This window comes from Moschus berezovskii, chromosome 22, assembly GCF_049115385.1.
Source record: "Moschus berezovskii isolate FMDL1 chromosome 22, NW_MosBer_1.0, whole genome shotgun sequence".
Lineage (NCBI taxonomy): Eukaryota > Metazoa > Chordata > Mammalia > Artiodactyla > Moschidae > Moschus > Moschus berezovskii.
This window is the reverse complement of record NC_142481.1, coordinates 45163028-45184634: the sequence shown is the minus strand read 5'-3', so window position 1 is coordinate 45184634 and position 21607 is coordinate 45163028. Positions and strand designations below refer to the sequence as shown.

At 41.0% G+C, this 21607-nt stretch overlaps 1 protein-coding gene and 1 non-coding gene across 5 annotated transcripts in view; both read left to right on the top strand.

Moving 5' to 3' along the window:
- Positions 1–21607, top strand: part of TENT4B (terminal nucleotidyltransferase 4B) — a 73932-nt gene that overhangs the window by 32503 nt on the left and 19822 nt on the right. The gene's annotated exons all lie outside the window — the stretch shown is intronic.
- On the top strand, positions 19371–19440 carry LOC129547380 (small nucleolar RNA U2-30). Its single transcript, XR_008684057.1, has one exon. It is a non-coding gene; the product is annotated as a small nucleolar RNA U2-30 (small nucleolar RNA).

Here is a 21607-nt window from a genome sequence, read left to right as displayed (position 1 = left end):
AATTTATTTTTATAATGTATACACTTTTAAAGGTATAATTTAGACGTATTAAATACAGTTGACCCTTGAACGACATGAGTTAGGGGAGGAGTTAAAAATGTGTGTATTGAACATCCCTGGTGGCGCAGTGAGTGAAGAATCTGCCTGCTGTTGCAGGGGATGGGTTCGATTGCTGGTCTGAGAAGATCCCACATGCCACAGGCAACTAAACCTGTGCCTCACAGCTGCTGAGCCCATGTGTGGCGGCTGCTGAGGCCGGTGAGCTCTGGAGCCTGTGCTCTGCCACAGCGCAACTCCCACTCGCCACAACTAGAGAAAGCCCGTGCAAAGCAGTGACGGCCCAGTGCAGCCAGAAATTAATACTTTTTAAAAAGTAGATAAATGTAAAGAAAATCAGGGTTTTGTTTGGTTTTTTCAATCTCTGTATAATTTAAGAGTCAGGCCCCTGACCCCATTCCTCCCTGTCCACAGTTCTGCATCAGAGGATTCAGTCAACCTCAGGTCCTGTATTTATTGTTGAAAAAAATCCTTGTCTAAGTGGACCTGTGCCATTTGGATCTGTGTTGTTTGAGGGTCAGCTGTACCATCGCGATGTGGTGCAGCCATTGCCACTGTAGTTTGAGAACATTTTACCCCCTCCCTGTTAAGCAATCACCCCTCATTTCGCTTCTCAGCTTCTGGCAACAAATAACCTGCTTTCTGTCTCTGGATTTATCTGTTCTGGACGTTTCATATAAATGGGTTCATACAATGTGAGGTCTTTTGTGTCTGGCTTTCACTTGGTGTAAAAATTTTTATAGAGTTTTTCCATGTTGTGGCATGTATCAGGGCTTCATTGCTTTTCATATCTTTTGTATGGATATATCACATTTTATCAGTGTTTGGATTAGCTAAACTTAAAAATTGTGGTAAAAATTACACATAATATAAACTTTACCATTAAGTTCAGTAGCATTAAGTACATGTACTTTGTTGGTAAGTCATCCCTATTACTGTCCATCTTCAGAAATTTTTCATCTTCTCTAACTGATACTTTGTACCTATTAAACTCTAATTCCCCATTCTCTGCTTCCTCCAACCCCTGGCAACCACCATTCTATTTTCTTTCTCTATGGCAGAGACTTGACTATTCTAGGTACCTCATATGGTGTTTGTCCTTTTTTAAAATTAATTTTTAAATACATACTTGTATGCTCATTGCTTTTCCTTTTTATGTAAAGTCTGCTACATTTAAGGCCTCAATGGATAATGTTTTCTTTTAAATGCCATGTACTCAGTGAGTGATATAAACACATTGTATATTTCAGTTAATTAAAATTTAAAAAGAAAAAAATGGTAAACTAAACTAAAATAAAATTAATTTTTATTGAAATATAGTTGAATTAAAGTGTTGTGTTAGTTTCAAATGTAAAGTGATTCAGTTATACATATATACAAATACGTATATTTCTTTTTTACATTTTCCTTCACTGTAGGTTATTGTAAGATGTTGAGTATAGGTAGTAGGTCTTTGTTGGTTATTTCATACTTAGTACTGTGTGTATTTTAATCCCAAGCGCCTCCAGATTTATCCCTCTTCTCCCCTCCCTTTTGTTTTCTGTCTGTTTGAGTCTGTGTCTGTGAGTTGTTTTGTGAGTCTGTTTCTGCTTTGTAAATAAGTTCCTTTATCTGGTGTTTGTCCTTCTTATTTCACTTAGGGTAAATTCCTCAATCCATTTTGCGGCACATGTCAGAATTTTCTCCCTTTTTTAGGCTGGGTAATATTTTATTGTGAGATGTATAGATCACGTTTTGTTTACCCATTCTCCTGCTGATGGACACGTGGGTTGCTTCCACCTTTTGGTTATTGTGAATAATGCTGTTGTGAACATGAACATGCAAGTATCTTTTGAGTCTCTGCTTTCAGTTCTTTTGGCTGTATACCCAGGAGTGAAATTGCTGATCGTGTGGTAAGTCTGTATCTAACCTTTTGAGGAATGGCCATACTGTTTTCCGTAGCACTGGACCATTTTACATTCCTGTCAGCAGAAGTAATAATGAATTCTAGTTTCTCCACATTCTTTGTTGAAAACCTGCTGTTTTCTTGTTTTTTGGTAAGGAGCAATCGCAATGGCTACTTTAAAAATGTAAAGTATAGCTAAGCACTAAGTCTTTTTTTTTTAATATCAGTGACAAATATATCCTTAGTTGACACTTTGATATGAATTGGGATGGGTGCTTAGAAGATGTTACTATAGAACTTCTAAAAATTATGTGTGTTTCTGTAAGTTTGTTTACCCCTAAATAATGTACAAGGGGGGTGCATAGAAATAACTTGGTGGAGCTGATCTATCAAGTTAATCTTGGATATCATAAGGAGCCCACCTATAAAGCAGGGGTAAGAAAACTTTTTTCTATAAGGGTAGTAAATATTTTAAATAGCTGTGTTTGGTTCTAAGGTTTCTGTCTCAACTACTCAGCTATGCTATTGTAATGTACAAAAGCAACCACTGACAGTTTGCAAATGAGCAAGCATGGTTATAGTCCAGTGAAACTTTATGTACACTGTAATTTGAACTGCATATATTTTACACTTATCCCAAAATGGTATTCTTCTTTTGATTTCAGCCCTTTAAAAATGTAAAGGCATTCTTATCTCGTGGGCTGTACACAAACAGGAAGTGGACTGGGTTTGAACTGTGGGTGTGTTTTGTTGACCTCTGTGTAGAGGAATAAGTGGATATTAGAGGTAGTGTGGAACTTGTGTGATACTTGAATTATTTGTGGAAATATTTTGGAGATAGCTTTTTGGTCCAGGGAAAGGGCCTAGAGCTAAGGGAGTCAGACTGCTGGAGAGGAGTAGTAAGCTCAGAGTAACAGATACTGAAATCTCAAATGCAATTTATTAATATGTGTCTGTTATAACAAAGGTTAAGTGATTGAACCAACATTTGGCGCAGTGCTTGGGACATTATCACCTTTCATAAGTCTTTGTGGAATTGCAGATAATGAGGAAGAAGAGTGAAGGGTGGTCTGAAAAGATAAAGTGGGGCGGCGGTGGTGGGTGGATGGCCACTATGTTAAATGACTGTGCTGTTTTGGTGGATCTGTCTTACCGAAGAGACTAGTCATACCGTATTACTGCCTTTGTATAAGTGTGAGCTCATGACAACCCAAAGCCTGAGTCAATAGGAAATATAAAGTGTATACTAAGTGCCAGATTGGGGTACCACTGCAGACTGGAGCCTAATGGAGCTGCTGAGTAGGCATTCATGTCCCTGTTTTATAGATGTGGGAACTGAGACTGAGGGAAGTTGGTGACTTCTGAAAGATTATTCAGTTAGAAATGTCTTAGGTGGGATTTGAGAGTAATTTTACCTCTGTGATCCTGATGGTGTGTTAAAATGAGGAGATCCCGTCCCATCAATATCACTTTGAAAGCCTAGTGCAGGAACTGGGTACTTGATTTGTTGGAGAAACCCTGAAGCTCTCTGTGAGTTTACTTTCCTTTAATATCTGTATTAATTATAATGGAAGGTAACAGAGAAAGGGCATGGCAGTCAGAATGTCATGGTAAGAATGAACTGGTAGCAAAGCAGCAGGACCCACATTGAGACCCCAAGCTGCTCTGATTGATGCTAGACAGCTACTGGTGTGCACAGTGATGGCCCAGAGTTAGGAAAACATAGGGAAGGGTTTCAGTCATGTCTGGTATAGTGATGTAGCATGTTTTTCATCATTATTAAAGTTTTAGTATGTAGAGAGGAAGTTTGGCAGTGCTTATATGTTTCATTTCTGTCAGTGAAGTATTGTTTTATTATTGTTACAGTGTCTCTTTAAAATTATCAAAGTGTTCACAGTCTTCCAAAAATTTATGTATAAATATATATAGATTGGTATGTTATCAAGATCTCTTTATATTGTCCATAGGTCTTAAATTTTTAAAATTATTTTCAGGGATTAAGGATGAGTGGCAGTCTTTACAAGTTGACTTACAAGGTGATGAGTAAGCGTTGTTAGGATCAAGTGCTATATCACCAAGAACAGACGTATGAGAAATAGTCTTGAAATAGTAATCATCAGGCTTTACTTTGGAGTAGAAGAAATAGTGTAGAAGAACTTAATAGTACTCTGTAGGTAGATGTGACTGCTAATAACTTCATATTTTAAGAGAAGTTAGGTGGTAAATAGATGGGGAAACGTGGAAAAAGTGTCAGACTTTGGTTTTTTGGGCTCCAAAATCACTGCAGATGGTGACTGCAGCCATGAAATTAAAAGACACTCCTTGGAAGGAAAGTTATGACCAACCTAGATAGCATATTAAAAAGCAGAGACATTACTCTGTCAATAAAGATCCATCTAGTCAAGGCTATGGAGAAGGCAATGGCAAGCCACTCCAGTACTCTTGCCTAGAAAATCCCATGGATGGAGGAGCCTGGTAGGCTGCAGTCCGTGGGGTCGCTAAGGGTCGGACACGACTGAGCAACTTCACTTTCACTTTTCACTTTCACACATTGGAGAAGGAAATGGCAACCCACTCCAGTGTTCTTGCCTGGAGAATCCCAGGGATGGGGGAGCCTGGTGGGCTTCCGTCTATGGGGTCACATAGAGTCGGACACGACTGAAGTGACTCAGCAGCAGCAGCAGCAGCAGCAGGTGGTAAATGAGACCTCTGTAAGTTGACCTTTGAATAGCGTGAAGGTTAGAGATGCTGACTCTGCAGTCCAAAATCCATGCATAACGTAGGCAGCCCTCTGAATCTACAGTTCATCGGTGTCTGTAGTTCCTCCATATCCACAGTCTCAGCCAACACGGGTTCTTTAGTGCTGTCGTCTTTACTATGGAAAAATAAATCTATGTATAAGTGGGCCTGCACAGTTCAAACACATGTTATTTAGTTGCTAAGTTGTGTCCAACTCTTTTGCAACTCTGTGGACTGTAGTCTGCCAGGCTCCTGCCCATAGGATTTCCCAGGCAAGAATACTGGGGTGGGTTGCCATTTCCTCCTCCAGGGGATCTTCCTGACCCAGGGATTGAACCCACATCTCCTGCATTGGCAGGTGGATTCTTTACCACTGAGCCAGTGAGGAAGCCCCTCAAACATGTGTATTTAAATTTTATTTGGTTTGAGAGATTTAGCATGATGAAACAGTACCAGGCTCAGATAATTTTTGCAATCAACATTTAAAATTTTATGTTTACCTTGAAAATATGACTTCTTATGATCTGCTGGTTGGCTGCTCAATGAAAATATCAAGTGTATTGTTTCTATTTTGTTTGCTGTTTATTGGATTAAGAAAGTTACCTAGTTAGAAATATGGAGGGGTTGATTTATCAGGATAGTGAGTTTCTGTTTGACTTTAAATATTGCTGTTACTGTAATATTAGTGGCTTGTTTGTGAAATTTGTTTGGCAGGAAGCTAGAGTTGCAGTAGCTTTTCCTTTAATCACTATCCATCATTATCATTGTTATCTTGAAAGGAAGACGCTACCATGTTGGTTTATTCTGGCAAAAACTATAACATACTTTGAGAGAGGCCTTTGATAAAATTTGTTAAAAAGAGTACAACTTGACTAAACTAGGAGTATGCAGACACTTCCATAACCTGATAAAGAGTGGCACTTTCAAACCAGTGTACGACATAGAAGCATTTCCTATTAAATCAGGAGCAATACACTGATACCTGCCCTTACCCGTGTTATTTGACCTTATCTTGGTAGTTTTCCCCCATGCAGTTGGGCTAGAAAATTAGCTGGTTAGAAAATAAACATATAAAAATCATTAGCTTTTCTATAGAACCGTCAGAAAATATAATTTAAAAAAGGAAAAAGGATTTCACTCACTACAGCATCAAAACCTCTAAAATAATAAACACATCTAGAAATGTGAAAAAAATTTAGAAACATTTTGGTGGGTGGCATAACAGACTTGAGGATGTTAAGTCAACTCATTAATTTGTTAATTAATGTAATTCAAATATAAATCCCAAAGAATTTTTTCTGAGGGGAAAGAGTAACTTGTGAAAGTGATCCTGAAGAGTTGCTGAAAGAATAAACATATAAGAATAGCCAAGAAAACTGTAGTATTGAAAACTGTACATGAGTTTGGGGAGGAGTAGTTTTGTACTATTAACTGTTTGTTGATTTATAAACAAATTTTAAAGTGTAACCTGAGCCCTAGAATAGGCAGAAGTAGCGGTAGATGTGAAAAGAAAGCCTGAGACCTGACCCAACTGTGCATGAATTTGATCAAAGGCTTAATGTGTGTAAATCAGGATTTTTTCAAGTGCAAGGGAAAGAAAATGAACCATCTTGGTTTAAGCAGAAACCAAGCAAGACACTTTGTCAAGTACATGGGATACCCTTGGGGTGGCATTTGCTTCAGTTGTTCCAGAGGTTAAAATGCCTTGTGTCTCCCTGACTTTGCTTCTTTCTCAGAGTTGGCTCCATTCTCTTCTTTTGCTGATGGGCTTCCTTTTTGCAGCTACAGGAAAAGGAGGTGTGGTTGTTGTTGATTCCAGGCTTCTATTTTTAGAGCTCAAGGTCAAAGAAGAAAGTGACCTTCCTTAGTGTCAGCATGTAAAGTCCTAAGGAAGGACGTCACGTAGAGCACTGGGGTCACGTGGCTACCCCGGGCCATGTCTGTCTATGCTGCACTCGTAGGTCACCCATGCCTGCCCCGCCCCAGAACTTCACTAGCCCTGCTGTGTGGTCTCAAAGTCTCATCAGAATCGTAGGAACATTGGGAGAGGAGTTGTTCCCCAAGGGAACCAGGTGAGTTAGAAGAATTACTGAGAGAGAAGCAGGGGACAGGCCATTGGGCAGACTGGGGCAGCAAGTGTTGTTAAGAAACAGGATGGCATATTTAATAAAGGGTACTGGATACTTGATTAACTGTTTGGGGAAAAAATTATATCCTTATCTTTCACCATGTTCAGTTAAATTCTAAATGAATAAATGGTAGTTAATTTGGAAAAAGGAAAAAATTAAATAACTAGAAATAGAGTCAGAATTTTTAAAGTAAGCTTTATTTTTTTGAGCAGTTTTAGGTTCACAGCAAAATTTAGTGGAGAGTACGTAAATTAATTCCCATTTCCCACCAGGGCCATGCATTTATTGACATCAGTGAGTTAATCATCCGAAGTCCATAGTTTACACTAACGTTTACTCTTGGTGTCATCCACTTTATGGATTTGGGTAAATGTATAAAGACGTGTCTCCGCTATTTTATCATTCAGGACAGTTTGTCCTGAAAATCTTCTGTGCTCTGCCTGTTCATCCCTCCCTCCCCTCAGCCTCTGGCAGCCAATTATCCTTTTCCTCTCTCCCTAGTTTTGCCTTTTCCAGAATGTCAGATAGCTCAGTGGTAAATAATCAGCCTGCCAATGCAGGAGACACGGGTTTGATCCCTGATGCAGAAAGATCCCACACGCGGCGAAACAGCTAAGCCGGTGGGCCATGACTGCTGAGCCTGTGCTCTAGAGCCTGAGAGCCGCAACTACTTGGCCCACGCACCCTAGCGCCCCTGTTCCGCAAGAGGGGAGAAGACATTGCAGTGAGAAGCCCAAGTCCCACTACTGGAGAGGAGGCCCCGGTCTCTGCAACTAGAGAAAAGTCCATGCAGCAATGAAGATCCAGCCGAAAATGCGTTTAAAAAGTAAATAGAATTGAAAAGTGTGTAGCCTTTTCAGATTGACTTCTTTCACTGGGAAATATGCAGTTACCTCTGTGCCTTTTCATGGCTTTGATAGCTCATTTTTTTTTAGTATTGAATTATATTCGTTGTCTAGATGTACCACATCTATCTGGTTACTTACTGAAAGGCATCTTGGTTGCTTCCAGGTTTTGACAGTTATGAATGAAGCTGCTATAAACATCTATATGCAAGTTTTAGTGTGGACCTAAGTTTTTAGCTCATTCAGATTAATACCAAGGAGCATGATTGCTGGATCATATGTTAAAACTGCCGAACTGTCTTCCAGAGGGGCTGTGCCATTTTGCACGCCACCAGCAATGGATGAGAGTTTTGCTGCTGCATGTCCTTGGAGCATTTGGTATTGTCAGTGTTTTGGATTTAGGCTATTCTTATAGATGAGTAGTGGTATCTCACTTTTGTTTTAATTTGCAGTTCCCTGATGGCATATTATGTCAAGTATCTTTTCATGTGCTTATTCATCATCTGTGAGAATTTGGTTTTGTTTTTGGTGAGGTATCTGCTCAAGTCTTTGCCCATTTTTAAGTTGGGTTTTTTGTTTTCTTACTGTTGAGTTTTAAGAGTTCTTTGTATATTTTGGATATCAACCTTTTATCACAGGGGTCCCCAACCCCCCGGCTGTGGTTGAGTTGTGGTCCAGGGCCTGTTAGGAACCAGGCTGCACTGCCGAAGGTGAGTGACAGGTCTGGAAATAGAAGCCTCATCTACCACTTCCCATTGCTGTCATTGCAGCCTGAACCATCCACCCCACCACCCGACCACACACACCTCCATGGAAAAATTGTCTTCCATGAAACCAGTCCCTGGTGCCAAAAAGTTTGGAGACCACTGCTTTCTCAGATTATGTGTTTTGCAAATCTTTGTTCCAAGTCTGTGGCTCATTTGCTCATTCTCTTGATAGTTGAGTATTTTTCTAATCTCACGGTAAAAAAGCCTTTTGAAATATACAGAAAAGGGAGACTTAAAAGCAGAGATTGCAGACTGATGACCTAATGGCTAGATCAGACCTGCACACATGTTATGTTTTGCCTACACTCTGGTTTATCTTGTAAAAATTGTGTGTAAATTTTAAAATGAAAATTTTACCTAGCAGTCCAGATTTCTGGCTTATCTTAAAAAACGGGAAACGTTGGCAGTGCTGGACTCACATTGCTTTGTGGCAGCCAGTGGCCAGCCCTGAGTAGCAGCTGCTTCCTTTCTGTGGGACATGGGCTTTCCAGTTGGCACCTTCTCCACCACTACCCAGTGAGCCCTAGCACTGCAGCTGGCATGTGAGTTGCCTTTTCTTGTTATATTTATTTACCTTAGCTGTTCTTTTCAGGCAGAGACTCCTAGGTGTAAATTTGTTTTTAAAAAAGTTTTTATGCACATTAAAAAAGCTTTGCAAAATAGAAGAGTAATCAGAAAGAGTTATTTGCTGTCTATTTCAGAAGGTTCATAGCCGTAATGTATAAAGAACGCTAATGAGCCAATAAGAAAATAAGACAGAATCAACATAAAAAATCCAAATAAAAATTTATTTTTAAAATTAATTCCCAGTAGACTGTAAGCTTCCTGGTGCCGAGGACCATGTCTGTCTGTTCAGTGGAGCCTCTTATTGCCTTACTCAGTGCCTCATACTTCAGGTGTTTTATTAAATTGTTTTTGTCGTTTAATCGCTAAATTGACTCCAACTCTTTGTGACCTCATGGACTATATCGCCCACCAGGCTCCTCTGTCCATGGGATTCTCTAGGCAAGAATATTGGAGTGGGTTGCCATTTCCAGGGAATCTTCCCAACCCAGGGATCGAACTGGTGTCTCCTGCAGGCAGATTCTTTACAACTGAGCCACCAGGAAAATCCGTTTAATAAATAGCCAATGTTTATTGAGGTTTACTGTGTGCAAAGTAAGCAGTAAACCCTATGCTGAGCCCTTTCCGTATTCTTGTTTAATCCCTATAGAAACTCTTAAGATGATAGTAGTATTGTCTGCAGTTTGCAGGTGAAAAGGGGGCCACCAGGAGAGGTAGAGTACCTACCTGGGCATACCTGTCAGTGGGAATGCAGAGGTTTGATCCCAAAGCCACTCCAGTACTGTTGCCTAAAAAATCCCATGGATGGAGGAGCCTGGTAGGCTGCAGTCCGTGGGGTCGCTAAGGGTCGGACACGACTGAGCAACTTCACTTTCACTTTTCACTTTCACACATTGGAGAAGGAAATGGCAACCCACTCCAGTGTTCTTGCCTGGAGAATCCCAGGGATGGGGGAGCCTGGTGGGCTTCCATCTATGGGGTCACACAGAGTCGGACACGACTGAAGTGACTTAGCAGCAGCAGCATGTTCTTTAAATGGACTTTCCAGGTGGCTCAGTGGTAAAAAAGCTGCCTGCCTGTGCAGGAGACGTGCGTTCAATCCCTGGGTTGCAAAGAGTCAGACACGATTTAGCAACTGAACAACAACATGCTCTTTAAACTGCTTTGTTAATTTCATCTAATAGTTTGTTGAAAGGAGTTGGAAAAGAATACAAATGTCCAATAAGCCTGGAGAAAATTCCTAACCTTAATAGGAACAGCCTGGTGTGCTGAAGTCCCTGGGGTCGCAGAGTCGGACACTGAGTGACTGAACAGCAACTATAGGAATCAAAGAATAACAGAACACTCTCCACTGATACGGAGGCTGGGGAGGGACGGTCAGGCATTTCTGTGGGAGACCTTATCATCTCCCATTCTGGTGGAGGGTGTTTGGGGAGGAACCTTCAAAAGTGGGAACTGTTCATGTCTTTCACAAAAGGCTTCCACTTGTAAGAATTTATTCTAAGAGAGAAATTAGTTGATTACAGGTTTATGTACAAAGATAGCGTTATAATGTGAATTATAGTAGCGAAAAACTGGAAACAGCTTAAATGCTTAGTGATAAGGAATTGGTAGAATAAATTAGGGTATACCGGGATACCTTGGGTATAATGCAGGTTTGGTTCCAGACCACCACGATAAAGAGAAGATTGCAATAAAGCAAGTCACACAGATTTTTTGGTTTTCCAGTACACATAAAAGCTATCTTTTTACTATTCTGTAGTCTGTTAAGTGTGCAGTAGCAGTAGGTCTTATGTATATAACCTTAATTAAGAAATACTTTATTGCTAAAAGCTGCTAACCATCATTTGACTACATGGTTGCTGCAGACCTTCAATATGTAAAAAAATACAGTATCTGCAAAGCGTAATGAGGCTTGTCTGTGTTGATATGCTGTATTTATATACAGTCCTTGCAAATAGATTTTCATAGTATCAGATAACATGTGCAGTGGCCATGGTATAGTCACTCTGTTTTTCCACCGACTTTAAAATGGTGTGTGGAGTAAAATAGTTTGCAGCAGGTATTTGGTGAGTGTTTGTGTCTGGCTCATAGTCACCACCAGCTGTGCTTGCTGCTTTTTTGGGGTAGAGCTATAGGGTGGTTTTTAAGCGTACCCCCCGCCGTGTGCTTTACAAACCACTGTAAACTTCCTTATTTATTTCAGAGTTTATTTTGTTGTTAAATTTGAAAGAATATGGTACCTCAGAAAGTCAACCTAGGTTTATAAACATTATGTTTTTGGTGTAAATGAACTCTTTGTGAATCAGTTTGTCTTTTTTTTTCACTTAAGCTTAAAAAAATCTTGTAAACAGTGCCAGGAGTTACCCAAAAGATCTCAACAGTACAGGGGAAAAAAAGGGTAAATTATAAAAGCCGTTGTTGGTTCTGTGCCTCTTTTACCAGTAGTTTTACACAGCAGGAGACACTGCAAGTGCTCATGTATTTATACAGCAGTGTCTGTTCTTAAATACCAGCAGCCTCTCCAGTCAGAGATAAATGAAAAATAAAAAATAAATATTTTTGTATTAGAATTGTATGGATTAAACACATCTACATTTCATTGTTATATTTAAACATATAACAAACTTTGTAGAATGAACTATTCTTGTTGACATTTTAACCTGTGGATAAAGATTCAGCCTCTTTTTTTTTTTTTCTTTTTTAAACTCTTCAGATATTTGAGGACCTTCCATTTGGGGGATAAATCTGATAACTGAGCTTTTATTTCAAGGTATTTATCCTTGATTGGGAAATACTATCAACTGTTTTTTGAGCTACCCAATTTTATCCAGATTTGGTTAGATCCTACTCAGAGTGGCGGAGGGAGTTCAAAATTTTTACTGGTAGAGAGAAGAATGAATATGACTAGAATTAAATAAAGCAACTCTTAGGTAATTGTTTCTTTCCTCTTGCTTCCCTTTTCTTTGTCTTTATACTTGCTTGAAAGTAGTAGCAGGGTTGTGTGGCAAAAGTTAAGAGGCTTAGAAGAAGTCAGATGGTTTTCATTCTCTCTCTTCATAGCAGTAAAAAAGGAACAGAGAGGAAATCAGAGAAAAACCATCCTTCTGAAACAATGGCCTAATAAAACTGTGATCTAAAAATTGAGAGCAGCAACAGATGATGACATTTAAAAGGAATGCTCTAATTTCTAGGAAAGCAGGTATGAACACCTCTTAAAAGAAGAAAGAAAGGAAAACTTTATAATTTACTATCCATTCTCTGCAGTTTTACTCCATATCCTAACCAAGGAGGAGTTGACATAGCAAATAGCACATTTTTCAACTATGAATAACAGTTTTAAATGCCTACGAAGTTTGCAAACCTAAAGTGTGTATTTTAAATGATTTTATGTTGTCATCCATATTTTCTTTCTCCCTTTTGTAAAAAACATCTTAGTTTATAGTGAGAATTATTTGGGGTGCGAATACTTTTCTACATAAAGAGGAGTTCGAGGGTTTTTTCCTTTTCACTCTGATGGTGATCTTCCTTGAAATATTTCAAAACTTCAGCTTTTTTTTAAAGAAAACTACATGCTCATTGGGGATATTTTCTGATAGCCATATCGCTCTGCACATGCAGACTTATTTCCTTAGGCTACGTTCTGAGAAGTGGAGTTACCCTCACTGACTTTAAAGGACGTCCGTAGTTTGGAGGCCAAATTGCCCTTCTTTCTGGTTCTGTTATTTTTCATTGTGTGAATGTCTCTCTCCTTGGATCCTGGTCCTGAGCTTATTTTAAGGTGTATGATATCCCTTCTGTGACGTGTGGGCATGATCATGGTTGGATGTACGTACATCCCTTCCTCCAGAAGCGATTCTCTGTGCTATAGCCTATCTGGGGACACAGAGCTGAATCGGAGAGTTGAGTCAGCAGGGAGGCCTGTGAGCCAGGGATTCACTGTGAACTCATCTGGGCTGACAGCTGGACAGGAGGTAGGACCAGGACTAGAGCCGTCGGGAGCATTGAGGAGGAGCTAAAGTAATGCTTTTGGCAGCTTGACCAAGGAGGTGCCAGCTGAGCTCTCAGAGGTGAGTAAGAAGGTACTCCAGGCGCAGGGCCTGCCTGTGCAAGGGTGGGGCTCTTGCAGAGATCTGGCATGTTCCATCGCAGTGCCTTGTGGCTGTACTGGGGAGAAGAGGCATCAGGAAGTGACACAGATAGCTTGAGGAAGAGTGATCACGTGAAGATGGCCCAGAGATCTCAGGGCAGCAAGATCAGCTTAGTTTCTGTTTTGGGGAAACAGTAACTCAGGGAGGAAAATCCAAGAAGGAAGATTAGGTTTTGGAAAAAGGCAAGTTTCATTTTGAACTTACTGAGTTTGAGGTGACATTTACGCAGACGACTCTAGCTGGCAGCTGGAAATACAGAATGGGTGTGTGTGTGTGTGTGTGACAATTTCTTTGTGTGTGTACTTAGTCACTCAGTTGTGTCTGACTATTGTGACCCCAAAGACTGTAGCCTGGAAGGCTCATCTGTCCATGGGATTCTCCAGGCAAGAATACTGGAGTGGGTTGCCATTTCCTTCTCCAGGATATCTTCCCGACCCAGAAATCGAACTCAGGTCTCCCGCATTGCAGGCAGACTCTTTACTGACTGAGCTGTGAGGACAGTTTCTTTGTAAAAATCAAATGTTAGAGCCTCCTGAAGATGTCACTGAGACTGCTCTAGGAATCGCCCTAGGGCTTGCTGTTGCTCACCTCTCTTGGTTCCTACTTGCATTTGGAAGACATCATATAGTGCAAAAGAGTATAAATCCGTGCACCTCAGACCTCAGTTCCATGCCCCAGAGGGAAATACTGCGAGCATGCATTCTTCTGAAATATCTCTTGCATATACACACACATTTAAGTCCCTAGAATGGATGAGTCAGACACCAAGAGAAACTTACTGCTATACTCACTGCATTGCATTGCGCGTGCAGTAACTTCCCACATGTGTCCTGTGTCTGTTGCTGCATGCCTGGCTTTGGGGTCCCTTTCTGTTCGTATCTTCCAGGTGCCTGATTTGTGACCTTTTGGTCTGCAAAGCTAGATTATTAGAATAACTTGAGTCTTTTGCCTTAGTTTTCTTTAATGATATTTTTCCTTGTTATGAAAATATACGGTAGTATTTAATATGTATTCATTTAAAAGATAGACTGTATACGTCAATGTATGTGAGCTATGTGAAAGTCACTCAGTTGTGTCCAGCTGTTTGCGACCCCATGGAGTATAAGCCCATGGAATTCTCCAGGCCAGAATACTGGAGTGGGTAACTGTTCCCTTCTCCATGGGATCTTCCCAACCCAGGAACTGAACCCAGGTCTCCTGCATTGCAGGCGGATTCTTTACCAGCCGAGTCACCAGGAAAACCCAAGAATACTGGAGTGGGTAGCCTATCCCTTCTCCAGCGGATCTTCCCAACCCTGGAATCGAACTGGGGTCACTTTAAACAAAGTGAGTCTCCACCCCCAAGTTCACTTATCAGGTTTAATAATCATAAACAATATGGTATGTAGACTCTGTTCTATGAGGTGGAGGTTGGGGGAAACACACATACATAAACACATGTGTATTTTCACGTGCGAAAATTTAAAGAAGATGCAAATGACTATAATCTCTCCAAAAAGATAATAATGATTCCTGTTAGAAAAGCACACAAACAGATACACACTGGTGGTTTAAAAAAATTGTAAAATTATACACAGTGATATGAAATAAAAAACTAAAGGTCTCTCTAATTCACCCGCCATGCCCTGTCCCTAAGGTGATCGCTGATAACGGTTCGATGCAAATAGAAATGTGTTGTGACTTTCTCTTGTGTGTTTGCGTATGTGTGTGTGTGTGTCTTTTTTAATGTACATGAAAGGGATCCTTTCTCTTAAGCATAAAAAATCTTAGGTCTTTCTCTGTCAACTCAAACAGCTCTTCTTCATTCTTTTTAATGAATTATTGGCTATAATTCAAGGGAAGGTCAATGAATGTTCCTATGATTATGTAATTGGACCCCACTGATGGACAGTGAGGCTGTTTCTGAATTATTTAGTATTCCAAATCATGCTGTGGTGAATATCCTTGTTCCCTTATGGAAATATTCTTGGAGGATTAAAAAAAAGGGGGTTTTGTTTTTAAACAGCTTTGCAAAAAGCTGCACATACTTAATGCAGATATTCAAATTGATGAGTTTGGATGCATGTTTATTCCCATGAAACCAAGGTGGTGATATATCCAAGGTAGTAGATATTTGGGCTTCCCAGGTGGTGCAGTGGTGAAGAATCCATCTGCAAAGTAGAAGACATGGGTTTGATACCTGGGTCGGGAAGATTCCCTGGAGGAGGAAATGGCAGCTCACTCCAGTGTTCTTGCCTGGAAAATCCCAGAGGGAGAGGAGACTGGCAGGCTACAGTCCATGGGGTTGCAAAGAGTCAGACATGAAGGAACATGCACGCATCCATCCATGCAGTAGATATATCCAAAAGTTCCTTGTGTCCCCTCACTTGTTTGTGGAAAGAATACCCTGAAATCTACCCTCCTAACAGATTTTTAAGTGCACAACCCAGTATTGTTAACTGTAGACACTGTGTTATACAGTATATCTCTAGGACCTGATTCATCCTGTTTGACTGAAACTATATCCCTTGAACAGCTCCCCATTCCCCACCCGACTCCAGCCCCTGGCATCCATCATTCTATTCTCTGCTTCTGTGAGTTTGACTGTTTTTAGAGCGTGTCAGTGGAATCACACAGTATTTGTCTTTCTCTGATTGGCTTATTTCACTTAGTATAATGTCCTTTCAGGTGGGTTTGTGTTTTACATGGCAAGATTCCCTTTTTTAAGGCTGAATAATGTGTCATTATATTGTTTCCTTTGACTGTTCTTCTGTCAGTGTATATTTGGGTTGTTTCCATATCTTGGCTGTTGGGAATAATGCTGCAGGAAACGTGGAAGTGCAAATAATCTTCCAGATCCTGATTTTAATAAAAGATGGGGGATTTTAAAGATTATTTATATAAATATTATTTATCACTTATACAAAAACCTCTTAGATTGTAGTGACTTACATTTTTACATGCAGTATATGAGTGCCTTTTCCATATGTCCTTGTCAGAATTGTTTATTATTTAATCTTAAAATTCTGCAGGGGAGGAGTATCTTGTTATTGACAGTAACTGAATAGAACTTGGTCAGTGCCTTCATGGGCTTCCCTGGTGGCTCAGATGGTAAAGAATCTGCCTGCAGTGCAGGAGACCCAGATTCGATCCCTGGGTTGGGGAGATCCCCTGGAGAAGGAAACGGCAAACCACTCCAGTACTGTTGCCTGGAAAATCCCGTGGACAGAGGAACCTAGCAGGCTACAGTCTGTGGGGTCACAAAGAGTGGGACACGACTGAGCAGCTCACACATGACATGAGTGCCTTCATATAGGTCTGAGGTTACAGTTAATGAGGACTTCAGTTATGGAACTGAATGGCTTGATCTTGGTGTGACACTGTTCTCAGGCACATTGCAAGCCGGGCAGGTGTCCCCCAGGAAGCAGATTTTGGGTGAACTGCAGGGGGCAGTGTTGAGCAGAGGGGCCAGCAGTGGGTCATCTGCCTGCCTTGGCCTGGCGGAATCAGGGAGACTGCCACGTTGATTTTGGTTCTGAAGTTGCTGATGCTGCTAAGAGACTCACACCCCACCCTCGGTTGCCCGGCTGAAATGGTGTGAAGCAGTTCTTCCCTTTTATAACCAGAGAAGTTGAGCCTTTGAGGACTGTTTTGAAAGGCTAGCGTATCTCCTCTGGTGGAACTCTTCTCAAAGCAAAAGTGATTTTTTCACGTCTTTATGACCTAAATTATCTGTGGGTTGTACCTTTTAAAAGTACAGAAGCTATTTTTTTAATTGATATTTCTTCTTTGTTCCATTAAATTTTTGTATTATCATTAATTTTTGAGTTTGTTTTACCCCAGCAAATTAATTTTGATTCTCATTTTCTAAAAATTTTGGGTTGGGGCATCCTCTCCAGTTATATAGAGGCACTTATTTTATCATATTGCATTTATATACTTTTCCTTTAAATGCAGGAAGTGGGTGCGCTTTCTTGCTCACTTTATCTTTTAAGAAGACATTGATATCCTAACAGAGGGCACTGTGTTTTGGTCACTCAGGAGTTCTGATCACAGGAGAGTTGTATTTTGTAATTTTAAGATGAGAAACTGTAAGGTTGGGTGTGTGCCACACAATATTTACTAATTTAACTAATACCGAGTTTTAACCCACATGTGGAAGAAACTGAAGTTTTCTCTGCTTAGTTGATGTCAGAGGCGTAATTAATGTGTGAAAGCAAACTTGCAAAATGTTTCCAGTTTCCAGCCTTTATTAGGTCATCATGTCACTCAGAAGTGTGCCAGGCATGTAGTAGGCACTCCAAAAATGGGACTCAGTTCCTTTAGGATTTTTAAAGCACCTGGATATACATTGTACCATGCCAGTCAAATTATGTAGTCCACAGGGAAAGAGCCCCTCAAAATTATCTTAAAATTTTTATTGGAAGTTTATTTCCTGATTGTACCAAGATTTCTCACTTAGTTCTTTAATAAGCATCTTACAGATAGCCGGGTAAGTATAGATGAGATAGGTAAGAATGTTTGTGTTTGGCTTGGGTAAGGAGATGACCCTGGCAGGCCTGAGATGGTTTCTCTGGTTCTTACTGTTCAAATAGGTTTTTGTTTTAACAGCCCTTCTTTTTCCGCTTACTCCTCTGTCCCTCCTTCCAGTGTGGTAAAGGCAAAGGAACAGGAGAGGTAAGATAAACTGTAGAATCATATTTTCCTAAATAGGAAGATGGTTCCATGGATTATTAAATTTTAGAATATTTTTTTCCTTCCATAACAGCTTTATTTTTAATAACTGTTAACTGCAAACATACCAGCTGTCTCTCAGTAGGAGAATGCGTCAGCAAACTGTGGTAGGGTAGTCTTTCCCCCTCTCCCCCGGTAATTATTTTTTTAATTATGAAAGTATGATAACACATTTACAGGAGACTTGAAAAATACAGGGAAAAGTTACATATAGTTTCACTATATATTACAGTTATTTTTAAAAGTAGATAAATAGAAATTTTAGTTGGCATTTCAATATCAAACTCCCCCAATTTATTAGAATGAATAGACAGAAAAGTAGAAGGATATAGTACACCTGAAAAGCACTATGAACCTATTCAACATAATTAAGATTTATCCAATTTTCACACAGCAGCAGGACACAGATTCTGTTCAAATTCTCATGGACTATAAATCTGGAGACACTGGAACATATCCAGGGTCATAAGAAATGTGCAAAAATTTCATGGTCTTTCTGAGGTATTGAAATCATAGAGTCTGTTCTCTTATCACTGTGAAATTATGTTAGAAATCAACATTAAAGATATTTGAAAATAACCCACGTTTTCAAGTGCGGTGTGACAGTTACCACGAGAGCTCTTTAACTTAGCTATTGAAAGTGTGGTAGGGTAATCTTGTTTTAACAATTTGTCACGTAAAACTATCATACCTTTCCTCCAAATTAATGTGTGCTAATTAGAAAGTTGACAGCCTAGTGATAAACAGGAGTTCTAGAATCTTCTCCACCTTGTAATAATGCCGAGTTCCGAAATCCTTTACAAGACCTCTGTTTGCTTTGTGGTCATCTGAAAGTGACTTGAGCTCACGAGGACCTCACTACCCTGCAGGGCGACCTCTGCATTTCTGGAAGCTGTCATAGGAAAGCGTTCCTGTCTGCACCCTGCCTGTGGGGAAACAGTGTGGGATATATGTATCTCACACACACAACTACTTCACATCATGAGTGTTTGTTTTCATCATTAGATGGACGCCGCCCAGGGCAAGGAGCATGTGTGACCATCTTTTTTCCTTGTAATACCTTGAACATAGATACTCAGTAGTGTTTGGAGGATGAGTTCTTACTTAGTTTCATATGACTTAAAGATTAACTAGAGGTTGGGCTAAACACTTTTTGCCTGTTATTTGAATTATAAAATGTGTAAGTTTCTCTGAGATCTGCTCTTCCTGAAGTGGATCAGTGATCAGAAAAGACCCCTTAGTCTACCTGATGCAAAAGGGTAATTTAAAGTAAGGGGGTGGTGTGTGTGTGTATGTGTGTGTGTGTGTTAAAGTAAGGGTGTGTGTGTGTTAAAGTAAGGGTGTGTGTGTGTGTGTGTTAAAGTACGGGTGTGTGTGTTAAAGTAAGGGTGTGGGTGTGTGTGTTAAAGTAAGGTTGTGGGTGTGTGTGTGGGTAAGTGACCGTAGATAACTGAGGATTTAACTGATGGGTGGGCGAGAGCTGGCTGGGAGTGTGTGTGTGGGAAAAGCTGATCAGGTCTGAGCAATGATGAAAAGGTTTTACTCCAGACCTTTATAACTATGGAGGTTTCTACACTTGATCTGAGCTCAGAATTTTTTTTAAAAAATGTGTAAGTGGGCCTTCGTAGAGTAGCTAACAGTCATATTTAGGAGGTTTTTCCCATTGGTTACAATGGAAGTATCCTACAGTGACATGCTTTCAAACCACAAATAAACTCTGATAATTCATAGCAAATGATCTAGTTAGAAAAGAAGTCCGTTGTTTGGTTGTTTATTTGTGGTTCTCATCGCCACCAAAAGTGCAGAAGAGTAAAGCAAGCCATAAACTCTCTAATGACTAATCATTTTAGCTGTTGTCTATCAGAAACCAAAGGGGATGACCTTAGAGAATATATTAAAAGCTGAGAAGCTTAAAAAAAAAAGTCTGAAGATACTACGGTACCTGGAAGGCACCTAGTTAAGTCTGGGTTTAGCAGCAGAACTCCTTGGAGTTTTAAAATCCAGTTTTTGGTATTACACGGTGAACAGGCACAACGCTGCTGTCAGTCATTCCTTACCAAATGGTCCAGCCGTTGGAAACCAAGGGCTTGAAAAGGCTCCTGGCTGCTGCTCCCTAGGTTGTGCCTGAGAACTCTGAGGCCAGAAAAGGAACACAGCCGCCCTCAGGCAGAGCCTGAGTATGGAACTCAAGTGTTTTGACTCTGTCTAACAAGAAAGCATCAGAAGCAGCAGCAACTATTGATTAAAGTTACTCTGCCACATTCTGTTAACAGCCAGTGGATGTTGAGATTTGGTCTTCTCTCCTTTCCTTGTAACCGTTTTGGGTCTCCTGGTATTTCTAGCTTCCTGGGGATCCTGAACCTGCTCTGGACCTGAATGGGCTTGCAGCTGCGGGCACACCCCTTCTTCTAGATTTTGTTACTTTGATGCTGCCCTGCCTCCCACTGCTGCTCCCTTCCACTGGCATGCTCCCCTCTGGTGCTTGGCACCCATTGCTGTTTAACTGGTGCCCTTCTGGCTTCATGGTTCATCGCGGCTGTGCTAGACTGAGATAACCACCAGAGCATCCTTAGTCTGGTGTGTTACCGCCAGCCACCTGGAGCCGGGCCTCCCGTCTTGTCTGCATTCGACCCAAGTTTTGCAGATTTCCTCCCATTTCATACTCAGGGAAACTGCTGGTGACTTGGACAGTAAAGAATCTGCCTGCAGTTCGGGAGTCCCGGGTTTGATCCCTGGGTTGGGAAGATCCCCTGGAGAAGGGCATGGCAACCCACTCTAGTATTCTTGCCTGGAGAATCCCATGGACAGAGGAGCCTGGTGGGCTACAGTCCTTGGGGTTACAAAGAGTTGGACAGGTCTGAGTGACCAATACTTCCTTTCCCTCCGAAAGTTTGCTCTTCACAACTGTACCACCTTGTTAAGGAATGTGAGTTTCATTTTCTTCTGTTCTGATTCTTCATTTTCTTCTGTAGTAATTGACTGCACGCAGCTCCTTAGCCAGCCTTCTTAGTTTCCTTTCCTTTTGTTCATCCTTCCCCGCAGCGCCTCAGCCCGCAGCCCTCGCTGGCCTCCTCACCCCTCTCTCTCCGTGGCCGGTCCTGTCCTGTGACCCGGCTGTTGTGTTTGTGTGTGCGGCATTCCTGAGCCCATTTCTCTCCTGCTGCCATCCTCCGGACCTTCATCCGGTCCTCCAGTTGTGGTCATCTATAAGCCATTCTTTCTGCATCCAGCCCTGTCTCTTTGCCAGCCCGTTCTTTGCACCATTGCCAGATGAATCTTAAAGTGCTCCATTTTTGAAGTCAGTCTTTCCCTGGTCCCTTTCAGACACATTTAAATAGTTCCCTGTTAACATCCAGGAAGGTCTGAACTTGAAGTGTCGCTCAAAGCCTGCTGTGGTCCGGTACTGCCTTCCTCTCAGGACCTGCTCCTCCCTCCACTCCTCCCTCTGCCACAGGCTGTGCCCTCTGCTCGGTGCTCCCTGAGGGGGGCCTCGTACCTCTCAGTCTCTGCAAGTCTTTTTAGCTCCTTTATGGAGCCTTGTCTGCCAGCCATTCTTTTAAGGTCTTTGTTGATACTCCCTGGCTGACCTATTCATTTGACACTTAATTCACTAAGCAAACATCATGAAAGACATGCTTTTTTGCTTCTGTGAGGAATGGATTTCAGAGGGGGAAGAGGGTCACCCCCACTGCCCGGAAGCTTGACTGTGTCTTCTTGTGTTTATATCTACTGGATCAGAAGTGTAAAGGCAGAGTAT